Source organism: Vulpes lagopus, chromosome 21, assembly GCF_018345385.1.
Source record: "Vulpes lagopus strain Blue_001 chromosome 21, ASM1834538v1, whole genome shotgun sequence".
Lineage (NCBI taxonomy): Eukaryota > Metazoa > Chordata > Mammalia > Carnivora > Canidae > Vulpes > Vulpes lagopus.
This window is the reverse complement of record NC_054844.1, coordinates 4,935,115-4,949,492: the sequence shown is the minus strand read 5'-3', so window position 1 is coordinate 4,949,492 and position 14,378 is coordinate 4,935,115. Positions and strand designations below refer to the sequence as shown.

General features: G+C 49.0%; 1 protein-coding gene across 4 annotated transcripts in view; it reads left to right on the top strand.

The window, feature by feature from the left end:
• CRACR2A (calcium release activated channel regulator 2A) overlaps nt 1-14,378 on the top strand; it is a 165,952-nt gene that overhangs the window by 23,922 nt on the left and 127,652 nt on the right. For 2 of the 4 annotated variants that reach the window (XM_041735817.1, XM_041735818.1), the window contains exon 1: nt 3,833-4,052. The exons of 1 other annotated variant lie outside the window; for it this stretch is intronic. The gene's annotated coding sequence lies outside the window, so the exon portion shown is untranslated. Of the gene's footprint in view, nt 1-3; nt 157-2,433; nt 2,631-3,832; nt 4,053-14,378 lie in introns of those variants that run through there. One more of the 4 variants, XM_041735816.1, reaches the window with a different exon arrangement.

Genomic DNA, 14,378 nt, shown 5'->3' with positions numbered 1-14,378 from the left:
GAGCCACGTCTTCCTGCAGCAGACAGCATAAGAGCTTTGCCTGGTCCTAGACTTTGGATGGAGATGGCAGGGAAGGCCCTTTGGGCAGAGAAAACTGAGTCATGGAGCTACTGTTACTCAAAAGTAAATGTGGGGCTCTTTACCACTTATTTATGGGTAAGTAGTGAGTGACAAGCAAGCTTGGAGGTTGTTGAGGGCTTTGGAGGCCAACCAAAAGACTATGAATTTTATTCTGAAAACGCAAAAGGGGTGTTCATGGAAGGTTTTGTTGTGTAGGGAAGGGACATGTCTGGAGCTATGCCTTATATACAACATCACCCAGCAGTTGTGCGTGTAGGCTACATTGGATGGAGGAGAGATTGAGAGGACAGAGTCAAGGGCATAGTCCAGAGAGAGGCACTGAAATCTGGGATAAATGTGGAGATGAGATGGGGGGCAAGAAACATTACAGAAATTCCACAGGATATAAGAGGACTTTCAACCTTCAAAGTAGAATTAAAAATTCCATTATAACTCTGAGATTATATTTCTATTTCGTTAGCTGTTTTAGAGCCTCATGATTGTGTGTCTTGGAGATCATGTCAAGCAGTTGCTGTTTTGATTATTTTTGTTTTCTAATGGGTCAAGAGATGGTTGTATATTTTTTTCAATAGGTCATGAGAGTTTATCTTCTCAAATTCCAAATTGTCAGCTCGTATAATTTTTGATATCGAAAATCTAGTATTGGTTGAGAGCACCAGCTTAGAAAAACCAACAGTTTGTTTTTCCTTTACCAAAACATCTTGCCAAATGGAAATGCTCCTGACCAGCTTTTGATAGTGGAAGAATTAGGTAATTTGGAGCCATCCCGTAATGTAAGTGGCAGCAGCTTCCCTTTGTTGTCACTGCTCTCAGGAGCAAGTGGGCTCCATCCCCCAAACTCGGCTTACAAACATTTCTTGGCTTACAGAACCATTTTTTTACTTCCCTGTGTTTCTGATTGCTTTATTTATTACATTAGTAGCCAGGGTAATGCAGTTGGGTTTTGTGTGCATGTGTACACATGCGTGAGAGAGCAAACTCATGAGGACAGAAGAACTGTCCTTTCCTTTCTCATTCTATAAATATCAGGGCACCTGGGTGGCTCAGTTGGTTAAGCATTTGCCTTTGGCTTAGGTCATGATCCCAGGGTCCTGGGATCAAGCTCCAGAACGGGCTCCTTGCTCAAAAGGGAGCCTACTTCTCCCTCTGTCCTTTTCCCTGCTGTGCTCTCTCTTTCAAATAAATAAATTTTAAAAAATTCTGTAAATAGCAAAAGAGTACATATAAAACATTAATTTCATCATTCCCACAGGGGCTAATTCTACCTCTATTTTCCTGTACTGTTTGGGCAACACATTACTCATCGCGAGTCCTTAAAATTTTTTTAGCAGAAATAATGCTATGGCTCTACTGTCCTTTAGGGGACACCCTTGATTGTGTGGTGCTTTTTCTTTCCCTGCTCCATAAATGGGAAATTCAGAAATTCCTAATGGGAAAACCAATATCCCACCCAAGGTAGCAACAGAGGCCACTTGTAGACGGTAGGGGTGGAATGAAATCCTGCATTCACAGCCAGGAGTAGTCATGTCACCACTGCCACTGGTCAAGTCATCCTGGACCATAATTCCCCCTCGACGATAGACAGGATTGGCTCTGTAACTTAGTTCTTTTCCAGTTCCCTAACTACAACTCTATCTGAATGATGAAGCCCATACTTGTGTGGGAGAGGGAGAAGAAAGTCATTGCTCACGTGTTACCTGTCCAACCTCTGAAGGATTCCAGATTGGTGAAACCTGCAGGGGAAGTACATGGCTTTCATAAATATCCTTAAGGAGGCCTTATTTTTCCTACATTCTAGCTTTATGTTTCTTTTCTTTCTTTCTTTCTTTCTTTCTTTCTTTCTTTCTTTCTTTCTTTCTTTCTTTCTTTCGATTTTCTTTATTTATTTGAGAGAGCATGAATAGGGGGCGGGGGGTGGTGGACAGAAGCAGAGGGAGTAGACTCCCTGCTGAGCAGGGAGCCCAATGTGGGGCTCCATCCCTGGACCCCCGGATCCTGACCTGAGCCGAAGGCAGATGCTTAACCAACTGAGCCACACAGGCACTAGCTTTATGTTTCAGTAAGATCTGTGAGTCTGACTTGGCCCCTACAATTTCATAGAAAATATCTCCTCCCCCAGCCCCTGCAAGCCCAGCATTTTCCAACAGGAGAAAGATGGAAGCTGTAGATATAGGACAATCTCCCCTGGAGTCTACTTGCTCCTGTAGAGCTCACCAACCCTCTGCCCTTCAGCAACTGTTTGATTTGAACTTTGCTGGGGAGGCTGTGGGAAGTGGGGCAGGTGCTGCCGTGCAGCACGGCACCTGGAAGAGTCAACATTGAAAGGTCTGTTTGTTTTTCGGCCTCCACCAGTTGGCAACTCCGTAATCATAGCCACTCACAATAAGGAAGAAGGACCAGCAGGGGAATTCCTGAACTGGAACAGTGAATGTTTCCACTGTTCTCCTGGGATGACCAAGAGAGACGATCGGGTCTTCAGCTCTCTGGCAGCAGTATGTGAGCAAGAAAACATAGAGATGTCAGGAGGAAGGGTGCCATGGAGCTTAAAGGTGACTCAGGAAGCACACCTCTTGGAGTGTCCCTGTGTTCTCCAAGCCTATTTGCTACTCCTCCCTTATTGGGTGTCCCTTTCCCCCCAACAGAGGGGGCAACAGCTTACAGCACAGGCGTCTCAATGCTACCCAACCCCCTGGCTTGCTCAGACCCTCCAGCCATTACTTATGGTCCTGCCTCCTAGTGAACATGGTGGCCACCCTCACCCAGGTGGATCCCTCTGCCTTCCCCTCCTGCCTTGCTCCCCATCCTCTATTTTCTGCCCCTGTTTCTGGGCTAAAAGGCTTCTCCACCCCCACTCATGCCTCCTCTGGAACCAGGACCTCTGACCCCTCTGCACTCGCCCTTCCTTCTTTCTTCAACAGATTCTCGACCATGATCTGCAAACACCTCTGAGTCTCCTTTGCATTTCTCTTGCCTATGCTGCCACCCTCCTTGACAGTGGCCCTTCTTCACTTCCCATAGACTCCCAAGGCTTCCAGTACTCCCCCAAAATAAAAACGAAAACAATACACAACAAAATCCTTGTTGTAGGACCAGAGGAAACGGGGGTGGGGGTGCTAACATGGGCACCAGCATCAGAACAGTTTGCTCACAAAGAAGAAACGGGGGTGTTCCCCTGGGGCCAGTGTCTGGGGAAGGATTCACCAAGAAGAGGACATTTTAGTGGGGCCTGGATGCAGACAAGTCTTGCTCAGGCAGACAAGAAAGGGGAAGGGCATTCCAGGCAAAGTAAGAACTCCCTGTCGGCCTAGCCCCGTTGCATGTGTGTTTGAAGGAGAGTTGGTGAGGCTGGAAAATTAGCTGGTGGCCAGAGTGGCCTTGTATACCAGACTGAGGGGTATGCTTCAGCCTGAATCTTGGGAGGTCCCTGGAGATTTAATATTAATAAATATATATTGGGTGTTTTATGATAGGCGCACGCATGCCCACACTTCAGTGTATAGAAGAGGCAGGAAAGCGCAAAGGACAAATTCCATGCAGGTAACAGCCTGGATGTGGTGGGGTTTTCCGGGGTGCAGACTCACAGGGAGAGAAACTCAGGGCGCACTGCAGCCTGTGAACATTCTAGAACCAGGGCAAGGGGCGTAAGGGGACTGGGGAACATAGGGGCCCGGGAAGCCTGACCAGTCAGGCCGGCTAAGTCAGCAGCTGCCCCGCCCTCACCACCCAGGCTCCCTGGCAGTCTGAGGTCGCCTCTCGCCAGCCGCGACCCCACCGCGCGGCGCGCGCCGATCCAGGAGGGCGCCCAGGGGGCGGCGGCGCCGACAGACCGGCTCCAGGGCGCCGCTGCCACTTCTGCGGCCGCCGAGGGTTGGGGCGGGGAAAGTGGAGCAGGCCCGCCCGGCCGGAGGCTACAGGACAGCTGTGAGCGAGCCCGCGGCGGGACGGGTCGGAGGGAGGCGGCGACGCCCAAGGTACAGAGCCCGACGGGGTGGAGGAGGGGTGAGGGCTGCGGGCTGCGGGGCGCGCGCCACCCCTGCGCCCTCTGCCCGGGGCAGCCCGGGAGGGAGGCCGGCGCTTCCCCTGGTCCCCGCGGCCGCCTGGAGTTGGGGCAGCGGAAGGGAGGCAGGGGAGGCTATCTCCCCGCGCCCTGTGCAGGGGAACAGCAGGGCTCCCCCCACCCTAACCCTTGCTCCCTGGTGCCCAAGATCCCTGATGGGGACTGGAGGAGAGCACAGAAGCACCGGGGTTGAGATCAGGAAGGACATGGGGGGCCCTTTTGCCATGCCCAGCCTCTTCATTTCACAGATGGGGAGACTGAGGCTCAGAGTGAAGTGACTTGCCCAAGGTCACAGTTCAGTGTATAGAAGAGGTGCATTTCATTCTAGAAATGAAAACTCACTTGCGGGGCATTGCTGCCAAGAGCTCTTGCCACGTGGACCTGGCCGGCAGCATGGCTGGTGCCTTGTGTAAAAACAAAACTGAGAGAGATAGAGAATCAAAGGACAAAGAGACAGAAAGAGGACCTCCCAGAGCAAAGGAAGGCGGTCAGGAAATGGGCTGACACCGGGGCTGCACTTCCTCCCTGGCCTGTTCCTGCTGTGGTCTGGCCCTGTGACTCAGCCACCCCACTGACTCGGGCCCAGGTGTGTGCATCTGCGTGCATGTGTGTGTGCAGGCTTGTATGTGTGTGTAGGTGCATGTGTATTTGTGTGTGTACCCTTGTATATGTGTGTGTATGCGCCAAGATGTAGTGAATCTCCCTGAACATTTGGGAAAGCCTGTTGAGTCCATATGTCTGTCCACTTACACTCAGTGAACTTGCTGGGGAACCTGCCCTGTGTTTGGCTGTTTTTATAGACAGGTTCTGGCCTCCAGTGGGCCATTTTAAGCTGTTATTGTTCTTTTTTTTTTTTTTTCCTTTAAACAACACACAAACGTATGCAAAATGGCCCATTATTTCCACTTATCCATCTAGTGACCAGGTAGTTTCTGTGACATCTCCAGTTGTTTCCTTTCCTTGAAGAGAAATTTGCTAAGGCCCAGGTTAGAGCCCTGAGGTGTCCCATCCAAGGGTCAGTGGGAGCTGCCAGTAAAGTCAAAAGGTACCTCTGCAGCGCCCTGCCAGCCTTCTGCAGTGCTGAGGGGGAGGAGATAGAGAGGAAAGGATGGGCTAGGGAGAAGAGGAACGAAAGGGAGAGACACAGTGAAGAGGAAAAGGAAGGAGAAGCCCAGTTCATGGCATGGACCATTCCGTGGCATGGGCAGAGTTATTTGTGGGGACCTATGCTTTGGGAACGTGGCTCCCCAGGGCTCAGAGAGGCTGCAGGGCCATACCCAGATGGACTTTAGAAAAAACCAGAGCTAGTCAGCTTTGTAATTTCTCGTGCAATCCATTCACTTTTGAGAGTGAAAAGGAGAGTGTTAATACTGGTCATGACGGACAACCCTGGACAAACAAGTCACCCTCGTGACAGCCAGTACCCATTAAGCGGCAGACATTTGTTTCCTGGTTCAAGTCTCACTACAACCCAGTTGTTTGGCTGTTGTCCTGTTTTATGGAAAAATTAACTAGGAACAGAGAGGCAAGACATCATGGCCAAGGTCACACAGCCAGGAACTGGTAGAGGCAGAATTTGAACCCAGGCAGTAGTTTGGCTATTCCAGAGCCTGGACCTTCGGCATCACACGACCCTGGCCCTCCACTCACCACCAGCATCAAGATAGAGAGGGCTTCCCTGTCCTGTTCCAGGACTCAGCATGTGAGCTCTTGGGTGGCTGTCTCCCCTTACAGCTGCTCTCAGGCCTCCACTCAGCAGGACTTAGCTGGATAACAGGACAGCTGTGGTTGGAGGTGAAGTGTCGGGGGGTGGGCGCAGGAAGCATGCTTTGTCCTCTCCAGGCCATGCACCTTGTTCAGGCGCCCTTGGCCTCTCCAGTTTCTAGTTCTGGTTCATTCTTGCCCTGTAGCTGCTCTGGCCTTTCAGGCTAGGCCCCCAGAGGATGTATGGACTGGGTTAGACACAGCAAGATCATCTGAAGGCCCAGGGTGTTGGGAGTGGAGGCCTCAAGGTACTTGTCGGCCTGGGGGGACCCACGGGGGCCACTGGCTGATGGACAAAGTTACATTCAGGGACCTCTCCCAGCTTGAATAATATGGGGTTTTCTTCTGTCACAGAATCTTGTGGAGACAATGTATTACATTTGTCAGTTCTTCTGGGCTCCCCATCTGCTGGTTTTCTCAAAATGTTGGTGAGGCTCTTTCTTTCTTTCTTTCTTCCTTTCTTTCTTTCTTTCTTCCCTTGTCTGCGTGTTGACACATCCTGGATGGGCTGGCCGAGGGAGGCATTTACGGAGCAGTATCTAAGTGGTGGACAGAGCCTGACCCTAGGTAATGCTCCGGCAGGCACTAAGAGATGCAGGAAGGTAGGAACAGGTAGGCTCCCTATGTGGTTCAGGTTCCAGGTTCCCACTGAACTGGCACAGAGAAGAGCCAGTAATGAGCTGCCCTGCCTGGAGGGCTGGGCCTGAGAAATTGTGGGAGACAAGAAAGTGTTCCTTATGGAAGGGAGCTCCAGCTGTGCAATTCTCGGCCCTTCTGGCCTCGGAGAAGAGATGGGACTGAGTGCCCAGGCTGGGCTGCGCCAAGACCTCCTGGGGCCAGCATGGCTGCCCTCCTCCCAGGGCCTGTATTTGCCTTTCTGGCCTGGCAGCTTCTGTAACTCCCTTTTTACCTCAGCAGCAGAACCAGGGAAATATGCGGCTGACTACAGTGGCTTAATTACCAAGGCAGACAAGAAGAAAATGTTAGCTGGCCAATTGGTTTATTTTCACTTTATTTATTTTAGAGATTGCTCAGTGTTGAGCTCCAGGATTTGCTTTGGGCCCAGGTGAATTGATGGAGCTTTGCCATGTGGAAGCCACATAACCACACACCTGCACACACTGGGAGGGAAGGGGAGGAAGACCAACTTCCTGCAGCCCTAACCTGAGAAACCTGGAAATTCAAGGACCTTCTTGCCACTGTACCTAGAGGCTGGATGCACAGAAATGCACCAGGTTTCTCAGGTTAGAGGCTGAGAGCTTGGCATAAATGAACTTGTTCAACCCTTGTTACAGCCTCGCGAGATAGGTACTGTTTTTTTTCATTTTCCCCATTTTGTGGATGAGGAAGCCAAGGCTCTGGGAAGTGGAGTAACGTGCCCCAGATTATACAGCTAACAAGAGGCCAGTCTGGGATTCGAACTCCTGTAGCCTGGCCCTAGGGCCATGTCTTCAGCCATTCCTCAGGCTGCCTCTCTGAATGTTAAGCCCAGAACCAGAACCACACCGGTTCTGACTCTAACCAGCCATGTGTCTTCAGCCTGATTTTCTTGTCTCTTCAGTGAGATGGGAATAATTACCTGCCAGCCTGTCTTGGGTGAGCTAATGTATGTGAAAGTGCACCTCAGTGAAGGCTTTCATGGTTCCTTTGTGGTGATGGCTTCACGGTCCCAGCGTACCTCCCCCCACCAGTCCTGGTCTGTGTGCCAGGCTTAGACTGAAATTCCCCAGAGGGCAGGGACAGCATCTCTCACCTAATCAGCATTTGTGTTTACTGAGCCCCTACTGGGCCAACTAAGGGTCCCAGGGCCTCTGGTTTAAGAAGAGAGGGCATGTCCCTTTAGCATTCATGGTCCCCTAGGAGGGATGGTCTAAAAAGATAGCTGGTGCTGTTGTTGTCCAGAGCACACAGAGTCAAGCCCATTTCTTGTGACTTCCCAGAGCATGCAGGATTTGAGCTGGACCCAGAAGAAAGGGTCAGCTTTGGAAAGGCACAGAGAAAGCAGGTGCATTGGAGGTAGGGCCTGTGATAGAGTACAGAGCACAGTGAGAAAAGGCATGTGGTTGGGCAGGAGGATCCTCACAGTTGGAGGGTCCCTACGGGGATCTGTGTTACCATCTCACTGTGTCCAGCTTCTAGCAGAATTCTGCACCTGATTGCTGCCCCTGGGGCTTTTAATGACAGCTAGGAAATGCCATTGAGCCCTGGTGGCTAGGCTCAGGCCATGGAGCATTTGCAGCAGCAGTGCCCTGAGGCACAAGACAGTCCTTTACTCTCCGGAATGGTGGCACCAGGCTGGTATGCCTTTCTGTGGATATCAGAGAGGTCATGGCCAAGGGGGTCAGAGACACTGGCCAGAGAGGCCACATGTACCTCCAGCCAGGGTTTGTGTTTGTGCGGGGAAGGAGAAGGTGGTGTGTTGAAGCTACTCTGTTTATTACCTGAGCAAGACTGAAAGTTAGAGGCATTCTTCCCAAAGGCAAGTGTTCCCCCTGGACAAGACAGAAGCACCACTGTCCCCAGAGAACATGGAAGGGAAGGGAAGGAGACCCTTGGACATTTCCTTCGGTTTCATCTGAATCGTGATCAGAAATAACTGTCAGGGAGATACCATCAGGAAAGACTAATTATTCTGCATAAGAATCTTAGCTTTTTCTCTGAGGCCATGGTCTGTGATTGATACGGGTTTTCAAGTCTTTGGGGGGCTTATGTTAAACAGACGTCCTGGGTGAAGATCAGCTCCACGTGATGGAGGTGGTAGCCTGGGTGCACGGACGTGGCCTTCCTCAGAATCTCACAGAGAGAGGGTGACCCTAACTCTCCTTTATGTTACTTTTGTTTTGATGTGTTCAGTGGGCTGACAGTTGAGTTTTAGGGTACTGCTTTATTTAATTTATTTTTTTAGAAAGAGAGAGCATGTGAGTGGGGAGGGGAAGAGGGAGAAGGGAGAGAAAATCTTGAGCAGGCTCCACCCATAGTGAGGAGCCTGATATGGGTCTCATTCCCACAACCCTGAGGTCATGACCCGAGTGGAATCCAAGAGTTGGATGCTTAACCAACTGAGCCACCCAGGCATCTCTAGTTTGAATTTTTTGTGGTAACTCTGTCTCTTTTTTAATTGGAGTAAAATATACAGAACGTAAAATTCACAGTTTTAACCATTTTTCAGTGTGTAGTCCGGTGGCATTAAGAACATCTAGAGTGTTGGGTGGCCACCACTACCACCACCACCAGAGCTTTTTTTTCATCTTCCCAACTGATAGGGTTTGGTATTAACCCTAACCCCAGAGAATTCCACAATCTTGCTCTGTCTTGGCTTCCTTACTCATGGTGGCCTAGCCACCAGATGCCCCCTCCACTTGGACAATCTTTCTGCTGCTGTTCTGTGCTACTTTCTGGTGTTTGTTTTTGGTTTTGGATTTTAGTCTCCGTGTCTGCCACATGGGCTTCTGTGAGACTGCCCTCTTTGGGCTGCATTCTGTGCTCAGCATGTTATATAGCACCTCGTGTATTTATCCCGCTGGTCCCATATGGTAGTTATGATCAAGCACCCCTTGAGGTGAGGAGGCTGCATCCAAGGTGCAACATCCCACATCACGGGAATGTCAGAGGCAGAGTTTGTCTCTGGACTGTCTGACCTTCCTGCTTCATCCTGGTGGGAATGTCACTGTATAGGCTCAGGCACAGATAGCCCTGCCTCACACGTTAGTGTCAACTCCAGAAGGTTTCTAGAATTAGCATAGAGTTGAGCATGTATTACAGGAATTCTCTCCATGAGGATTCTTAACAGGAGCTAGCCAAAAAAGATCTGCTTGGAAATAGCTTAATTACATACCATACATAAACTGCTAATGGAATTTACCAAACTGCTAAATTAAGCTTTTCCACTAATTATACGCGTACTATAAAGTGGGAGTTTAGCTTTGACCATGGGTGCTTCCCCAGTCAAAGAGATGGCGAATCCTTTCTGGGGGCAGGGCTTGGTCACCCTGTCAGTTCTTATTCTTAATCGTGATGGGTTGTGCTTTTCCGTCCCTTCTTGATGTCCTGATGTAGCTCGACTCTGCATTTTTCTCAGGGCCAGGTAACGTGGTCGTCCTGGCTGCAAATATGCCAGAATGTATTTCCTATTTCTCCCGCAGACATTTTCTCTAGCAGTCTCATCTTCGGCAGTGTGTCTCTCTGGCACCTTTTCTGCTGCTTGGACTATGCTCCCTGCTCTGTTGCCCCATACTGAGATTTCTGGGGTTTCTCTTTGCCTGAGGCTCAGGGTTCTGGTTTTGGTATATGTGGCTCCAGTCCAGTCAGGGTAGAAGAAGGAAGGTGTCCAGCAGACTTTCACATGGGCCTCATGCATAAGATAATTTATTTGTGGCTACCGTGTGCCAGGCACTGTTTCTAATCTAGGACTTAGCATCCCCATTTTACAGATGGAGGAACTGAGGCTCAGAGAAGCTAAATACCTTATCTGAGTTCACACATCTAGTTCTGGTATAGACACCTACATCACCAATGCCACCCCCTGCTGCCGATCCTTCTGCACCAGATGGCTCCCTGACAAAGGCTGTGGGGTCTGCTGAATCACAGAGCTCTGCTAACACACCTGTAATAGGGGAGCAGATTCCCCTGATTCCACATGAGATAAGCTGCTGCAGGCACAGGCCAGTGAGAAATATAGGGGTGGGGAATGCCAGTTAAAAAGTTTGCTATAGAGCTTCTTTTTAAGGAGTGCAATTTTAATACACTGGACCACAGCTTGAATCAGAAACAAAGATGCAAAAAAAAGGAACTGCTAAGTGAAATGAATGTTAATGAAAAAAAATTACTAGGCCTCCATTATGTAATCACACATTGCAAACTAAAAATATATTTTTTTAAAACACACAAGCCCTATTTACTGGAGTTAGAAATAGAATGAAGAGCTCTAATTTGTTCTGAATAACAATCACATTATACCACATACCACATCTGAATTTTCGGACACTTTAGGGGCTAAATCAATGTGGTTTTACTGAATGTTAATGCCCCCACTGCACCCCCCAACAAACCCCAAAACCTCAACCAAATGGATCAGCAGATACTGACTGAGCACCTACTGTGTGCAGTAATGTTGTGCTGGGAGAAAGAACAAAGGCTCTAATACTTATTTGACAGGACAGGTGACTTGGCAAGAGAGTGGAATGAAGAGTGTGTGCTCTAATAGGAAATGGGCTCTGGAGAAGGTGTCCTAGTGGGTGTGAGAACTGAGCTGGGCCTTCAGGAACAGTAGAATTCTGCAGATAGCTGGTCACAGGGAGCCCTGGGAGGAGTGCTCTGTGACGGTCCTTCAGTTCATTTTAATAGACACTGTCTGAGGGCCCTTCTACATGGAAATTGAACCCATGAAGTGCTACCCATGCCTTAAGACATGCCTAACCCTACCAATATTTTTAAGGGTTACCTCATCCTCCTCCTGCTGGTTATCACTAACTCAGTTTTCCATCCAAAAGATTCGAGGAGCCAGGACTCTCTGATCCTTTCTCTCTCACACAGACAGGGATGCTGTATAAAATCAAGCACAGCCAGCCCTGCCTGGACACATGTGTGTCTACACTTGGAGGTTTCTAGAGTCTATATGGATGTGGGAGTGTGTTATATGGACTGAGCTCCATTAGAATGGAGATATGTTCAGCATGCTGCAGAAGGTGCTAGAGGGCTATAGAGTAGAAGCAGGCAGGGCCACCCACAGACTCACCCTCTTCAGACAAAGTTACCCACCAGAAAAGTTTGAGAGGAGGAGCCCAGGTGATAACTCTTCTAACAATAGGCCCACTATTGAATTCTTTCATGTCTGCCGCCCAATTTCCTTTCAGCCCTGGTTATAGGACCACAGCCTTCCACTGAGGCCTGGTAATGGCGGCTTGTCCAGTCCCTTTTGCCCCTGAGTGCCTGGGTCCCCAAGTAGTTCATGCACCTGCAGCCATGCCACACTCTGTCTGCAGCTGTGAAGTCAGGGCTGGGCTGTCCTAGATGCACTTTATTTATTTTTTAATATTTTATTTAAATTGAATTTGCCAACATATAACACCCAGTGCTCATCCCATCCTCCTCATTGCCCGTCACCCAGTTACCCCAACCCTCCGCTCACCTCCCCTTCTGCAACTCTTTGTTTTTTCCCAGAGTTAGGAGTCTCTCATGGTTTGTCTCCCTCTCTAAATTTTCCCCACTCAGTTCCCCTCCTTTCCCTTATGGCCCCCTTCACTATTTCTTATATTCCACACATGAGCGAAACCATGTGATGATTGCCAGACGCACTTTAGAAAGAGGTGTTAACTAGCACAGTGATGGGCATGGCTGACTGCCGTGCCCTCGCCCAGGGGACACATGTGCCACTCCACCGCTCAGTGCACTTAGGCTCTAGACTCCAGACCTATTAGAGTGTGATGAGTGCTCCTGGGCATGTTTTCTTTTATAGCCTAAGATGCAAGCTGAATGACAAAGCCATGCCTCATGTCCTCTTGCCTGGTCCTATCTAAATGCAAATGCCAGTCTGATGGAAGTCCTGATGAGATCCTCTTAGGATGCAGTTCTCTCAGGACCTGGTTCCCGGGAGCGAATGCAGGCTGATGGACAGGCTAGAAAGCTCAGTGGAGCAGTTCTACTTAGCGGATTCACGGCACTTGCTTACTGTAGTCCTCAGCCACCTCAATGGTAAAATAGCTGCCCATCACGTCTCTGTACCATGGCATGACAGTGGAGGGAAGCAGTGGCAATGGGAATGCACCTTACAAAGATAAGACTTATTTATTTATTTATTTATTTATTTATTTATTTATTTATTTATTTTTATTGGAGTTCAATTTGCCAACATATAGCATAACACCCAGTGCTCATCCCATCAAGTGCCCCCCCTCAGTGCCCGTCGCCCAGTCATCCCCACCCCCCGCCCTCCTACCCTTTCACCACCCCTTGTTTGTTTCCCAGAGTTAAGAGTCTCTCATGTTCTGTCTCCCTTTCTGATATTTCCCACTCATTTTTTCTCCTTTCCCCTTTATTCCCTTTCACTATTTTTTATATTCCCCAAATGAATGAGACCATAAAATGTTTGTCCTTCCCCGATTGACTTATTTCACTCAACATAATACCCTCCAGTTCCATCCACGTCGAAGCAAATGGTGGGTATTTGTCGTTTCTAATTGCTGAGTAATATTCCATTGTATACATAGACCACATCTTCTTTATCCATTCATCTTTCGATGGACACCGAGGCTCCTTCCACAGTTTGGCTACTGTGGACATTGCTGCTATAAACATTGGGGTGCAGGTGTCCCAGCGTTTCACTGGATCTGTAAGATAAGACCTTTTAAATGGAGGCTGCTTATGCTTTTTGCAGCCACGTAGTCTCCACCGATTCACCAGGCTGGGCTAAATTAATCATTTGTTTCGTAGGTTATTAAAATAGGTCCAAGGGGGGCACACCTGAGTGGCTCAGTCAGTTGAGCATCTGCCTTCAGTTCAGGTCATGGTCCCGGAGTCCTGGGATCAAGGCCTGCATTGGGCTCCCTGCTCAGTGGGGGGTCTCCTTCTCCCTCTGCCTCTACCCCACCCCATGCTTGTGTTCTCATTCTTGCCCACTCTCTCTCTCAAATAAATAAATAAATAAATAAAATCCTAAAAAAAGAAAGAAGAAAGAAAGAAAGATAGAAAGAAAGAAAAGAAACAATCCCAAGCATGTTCTGATATCCAGAGGGTCTGACCTTCCTCACAAATATTTGCTCAGGGGTGAGGAGAGTAGAGGTAACCATGGAGAAGAAAGGTTAGAGGATGAAGGGTGTCAGTGAGTGTAGGTGAGTATGGTCAGACACCTGTCGGCTTCACTTGGTGTAGATTCAAGTCAGTTATTCCACTAAGTGCCTCCCAATCTCTGAGCTAGGAGCCTGGGACTATGACTCTCCTCCTTAGCTTAGAGGTGAGGACTCTAGAAGCGAAGCCAAGCTACTTGCTGAAGGTCAGCTGGGTGGTAAGTGTAGAATCAGAATTCGGATGCAGCTGCTTGGACTGCAAATTCTCCTCCCCTAACAGAGTAAGGTCAGCACCTTGGTGAAGGTCTCTCAGGTTGACCAAGCTCCTTTCAGTCTGTGTAGCAGTTCCGGGCTCTGCTTTCCAATCTTCACAGTAAATCAATGAGCTGAGTATTATGCTGGGTGTTATACACTTGGCCGTGCATAGTATATGAAATGATGGTTGTGGAAACACTTAGTAGATTATAAAATGCTCTACAAATATGATATAATGACTGCCTCTGGACAATAAAATCAGAAAGGTTCAGTGGCTTGCCTAAGGACACACAGATGGGAACAGATGGCAGAGTAAGGATGCCAGCCTGGGTCTCAAAACTTCAGGACTGGTGTTGTTTCTTGATAGCATCAAGGGAAGATTGGTTCTGGATTTATCTGTCCCTGCCCTGGTTTTACCCCCAACTCACGGCCCCCACCCC